Consider the following 4,786-nt stretch of genomic DNA (forward strand, 5'->3'; position numbering starts at 1 on the left):
TGATTCCGGTGCAGCGGTGCAAGAGAGGCTCTGGAACGGTCGATCGATAGACTGGATAGATGAGGAAACCACTGGGAGCGGCTTGAGCTTCTCTCCGGCTCTTGTGCTCGTGCGTAGTACGAGGGTGAATAAGGCCACCTAATTGTGTCGCGGCGTACCGACACTCACGTGGTGACACGGTAAAAAAGGACACCGCGGCATACCGTAACACTCAGCGTAGACGGGCCAAAGCTCAATGTGCTTGTCGTTCGCACGGCGTACAACCACACCATGGTTGTGTTGGTCGCAGGTCACAGCGTCGTGACCGTTGTCCATATAGGCCGACGGTTGCCCAAGATGAAGGATATCTCTTCCACGCCATCAAATCCACTTCTAGAATGGAGTAAAGGTTCATTTAGACCGGGATGAGAGACGACAGAGTACAAACTTCAGCGATTTGGACGTGAGGGTTCATTTTCGACGATCTCTTAAGATTTAAATCAGATTTCACTTTTTCTGAGATAATGGCGTGACGTCCCCAGAGCTTGAGCCGGGGTGGACAGGAATTCAAGTGTTCGTGCTGCACTTCAACAAATGTTTCTGTTGCCTACCAACATTCATCAAAAACAAAAAGAAAATGTTACTGCACTGGGTGGTAAAACCCTAAATCACGGGGGAGGAAGTTACGCGGGAAAGCTCGTGGGAGACGGCACTACAGGAAAAAACTTTAAAGCCGTGTACCCAATACACTCGGCTTATATTGATATAAACACGGTTTATATATAAGCCGAGTAAAACACCCGGCTTACATGACACGGTTTACACTCCATCGGCTTATGAGGTATAAGTCGAGTGCCAGTGCAAAAACTCTTGGTTTATGTATAAACTGTGTGTTTATACGAGGCTCTCAGCTTACTAAAGTAACATGACGGCAGCCGAAAGATAACGGCCACATGTCACCGTCTGTATAAACCGAGTGTCTACTAAAGCCACACGGTTTATATATAAACCGAGTGCCTACAACCGCTACACATTTTATCTATAAACCAAGTGCCAAAATGAGCCGCACGGTTTCTATATAAACATGTAAACTGAGTGCCGACTCCTGCTGTACTCGGCTTATAGTCCAGCCGCTGTTACAAATATGCCTATAAGCCGTGTGCCTGGCCTGGCACCTGGAGTACTCAGCTTATACAGCTCCCGTGGCATAATATGCCTATAAGCCGGGTGCCATGTCCCTGGGACACTCGGTTTATAGGCCAGATTGCTTTTTCTTTTTCTACATGCTTCAGCAAGCAGCGGCAAACATGGCTTATATATCCAGCGAGCAACATGTCCAGCAAATATAGATCCAGTAAGTAATATATAACCAACGAAGGTTCACAACAACAATATATTACAACTTGACAACCATAACAAATTGACCATGAGTCCAAAGTCCACACAGGTACATATCCAACAAGGTTCACAAACAAAAGCATGAGTTCCAAGTTCACACCAAGCATGAACCTCAAACATGCAATGTGCTCCACCGTAGCATGTATGCCCACCGTCAACGGCATCCACGATGCAAACCTATAAGTCCATTACCAAACGCATGAGTTTTCAAAGTTAAGTTTCAAATGATCGATAAGGCACAAGAGTCAACAAGCATCAACATATAAGGTTCAAATTGAAGCTAAGAAGTATGAACAATACAAGCATCAACACTTGTGGGCTCTACTATCAACAATGCACAAGTTGTAAGTTGAGAAGCACAAAGACAAGACGCAAGCATCAACAATGCACAAACATAGACAACTACCTCGAGTGATCATTGTTGCAAGGAGGTCGAAGCGCCATGAGTCGTAGTGGGAGTCACTGGGCTTGCTTGTCCTGACTGAGAACACTTCAAGCACGAGAAGGTAAGATGGTAAGATTCATGATCTTTAAGCATGACTAGTCAACAACCTGTGCGACTGCACGGGCTAGTAATTTTTCCTAAAAGAGTATAAATCATTGGCAGCTCTTTGTATTGTTTCATTTTTTATGTGAGAAATAGAGAATTGTGTTATGAAACTTGATTGTAGCGCACTTAATATTGTTTCAATTAGTTGGACATTAGATAGTGGATTAATATTTCCATGGTCTGAGATTCATAGTTATCTTGTGCCTGTCTTGTGATTGTATTACAAATGCTTATGTTTAACCAAATAGCTCAAAATCGGTTCAAATGATAGACACATATGCAAATAATACATATCTCTGCTTATCCTTCTATGAGGAAGTCCTACCACCAGATGTGAGCCAAACATTATTATATTTATGGCTTAGCTTAAATCCATAATTATTTAGGTGAGATCCTCTGCATCATATATTTCCTAACAGGAATATAAGGGTTAAAAATGCCGGCCATTTATATAAATGTAAAATGTACAACATAGTTAATATACTGAGAGACTTATATGTATCAAATACTAACTTTCTTTTTGTAATAGCACTTGGTTGCACATTATCCCGGGAAAAGACCCTTGGAATGGGCATTAAATTCATTTTCCTAAATGGGCATTGGCAGTTCAATTCTAAAGTATTACATGTAAGCATCAGTAATCCTCTCTTAGCTTAGTCCGCTTCAAGAAATCATATGATCCCATGTCTCCCGTATTATGTTGATCACCACATACATCCTAGATTTAAAGAGAGTAAATTAGTTTGAAAAAGTCATCCTAATAATTAAAATGTGGTCGAGCACATGCACATGCATGTATAAATAAAATAGACTGTGCGCATGAAGTGCATACCTGCACCCTAGACATGGGATACAGCGGGGGAGTGGATGAGAAGCACACACAGCCACTGTATGTCCTCGTTGTCGGTATTCTGCTTGATTATCCTCTTCATCGCTTGTTAATGTAAAGAAAAACAGTTGGTCAATAAAGAATCATATACATTATTCAAGAAACCAAGCGATGGTATAACAAATAAATTAGAAGTGAACAAACGGCAAGATTTAATTTATTTTGCAATTTGTAGGATTCCCCAACTCGAAGAGAGCTGTTGTTGAATATCATATGAAAGAATAACGGATTTGCATTATATGGATTTGAGCCACATATTACACTATTTATAAAATTGAATTCAGGTAGCTAGTAAAATGATTGTCTTGATGATCGTTAACTGAGACCCATAAAAATTAATATTTTATTTTCACTCAATGACCATAGTTTCTAACGGGAATATTGGGGGCACAAAATGCAAGACATCATATAGAAGTGCATCCATATGATGATCAAATACTGAGAATCATTTTCTCGCAATAGAAGCACATGGTTACACACATCCCTCAGAATCTCACTTAACTGAAATGGGAGTTTATTTCTTGTAATAGTAACATTTTGTTACACATATCCCCTCAAATATCCCTTAAGTGGAATGGACGTTAGTTGACAATAGTATATAGGAAGGCTCCCGAACACACAAAAATAGACATATGTTGTTCAAGTGCTGCATACAAAATGATGGTGGCAATAAATTTGAGCACATAAATATATATGAATAGAAGCATTGTAGTAAATGTTCTGTTGGAAAGATACCATTGATGCAACAAATAAAAAAACCTGAAATTCAGCAAGGTGCTTGCGTGGGACATCACGCATTAGTAATCTTTTCTTACCTTAGCCCCCTGAAACTAATCATATGATCCATGCTGTCCAAAATTATATGAGCTCATCATCCATGAATGAAGCGAAAAGGTGTAAAGTAGTGATAAGAAATCATCCTAATAATCAAACCTCTAGCCCAGTATGCACCCTGTATAAAATAGAAATCTATGAAGTCATTACCTGCACCTGCAGACACGGTTTGCAGCCAAGGCGTGGATGAGAAGCTCATCCAGCAACTACACATCATCGCCGGTCGCTCTCGACTTGATTATCTTCTTCATTTTCTACGCTTCATTACGTAATCCATAACGACATGCTCAGTGAGCGTGTTTTTTGCTACAGAACGTTTCCTAGTATGTAAAAAAGAAGAATTGCATCAAAATAGGGACACACTTTCAGTATAAATCTGAAGCATACAACATGATTCTTTCGCGTCTTGCTTTGAATAAATATTGTTCAGGTGCCTCCTTGTTGATGCATATACACTGCACATCTGCAACAACACCATCAAAGAAATTCCATCAGAACAAAGTACAGGTTGTGCTTGTAAGATGCACAGTCAAATTGGATTACTGGATGAGAATAAATTGAAAGAATAGATCAAAGTAAATAAAGGCATATTTTTTTGCTTGTATGGAACAGAAAGAAGTAAACTGAATAAATCGTGTGATACTCCTAAACGACTAATCCACTTCCCAAAAACTTTAGAAGAGGTTCTTGAGTTCCTTGTGCAGAAGTACGCCCACATAATTAGATTGTATATAGCATCTAGAAATCCTAGCTATCCAAGTAATATGTAGGTATGAAACTGAACAAGTGTGTAACAGAACATGCATGTGTTCCTGAAGATGCAATTGGGGGAGGGACGGGAACCAAGACCTGGTTGCTTCTTGTTGTTGCATGAGGAGGAGATCAGCAGGGGCACCTCTGAGCACCTTCACGCCGGAGCACCTTGCCGCCGGAGGAGCCGGCCCTGGTCAACAGAGAAATAGGTCGGTCAGAGAGAGAGAGAGAGAGACGGGGGCAGGGGGGTTACCTGCCGGCGGAGAGATGGCCGTGCGACCTCAACCCTAGCGGACAGGGAGGGGCGGCGGCGCCGATGGGAGAGCTAGCCTCATGCTCGGGAAGGGGGCGGGGAGGATCTGTGCTCCTAGAGGACGGGGAGG

General features: G+C 41.5%; 1 long non-coding RNA gene across 3 annotated transcripts; it reads right to left on the bottom strand.

Annotated features, from left to right (window-relative positions):
• Positions 1–1,314: 1,314 nt before the first annotated feature.
• On the bottom strand, positions 1,315–4,786 carry LOC119365106. Of its 3 annotated transcripts, XR_005175316.1 has the most exons (8): positions 4,657–4,786; positions 4,500–4,593; positions 3,801–4,113; positions 3,632–3,664; positions 2,760–2,861; positions 2,553–2,645; positions 1,784–1,867; positions 1,315–1,554 (listed from the first exon to the last, which is right to left on the bottom strand). It is a non-coding gene; the product is annotated as an uncharacterized LOC119365106 (long non-coding RNA). The 3 variants fall into 3 exon arrangements; XR_005175314.1 differs by lacking the exon at positions 3,632–3,664; XR_005175315.1 differs by lacking the exon at positions 3,632–3,664 and having other exon boundaries at positions 4,684–4,748.

Source organism: Triticum dicoccoides, chromosome 2B (genome assembly GCF_002162155.2).
Source record: "Triticum dicoccoides isolate Atlit2015 ecotype Zavitan chromosome 2B, WEW_v2.0, whole genome shotgun sequence".
NCBI lineage: Eukaryota > Viridiplantae > Streptophyta > Magnoliopsida > Poales > Poaceae > Triticum > Triticum dicoccoides.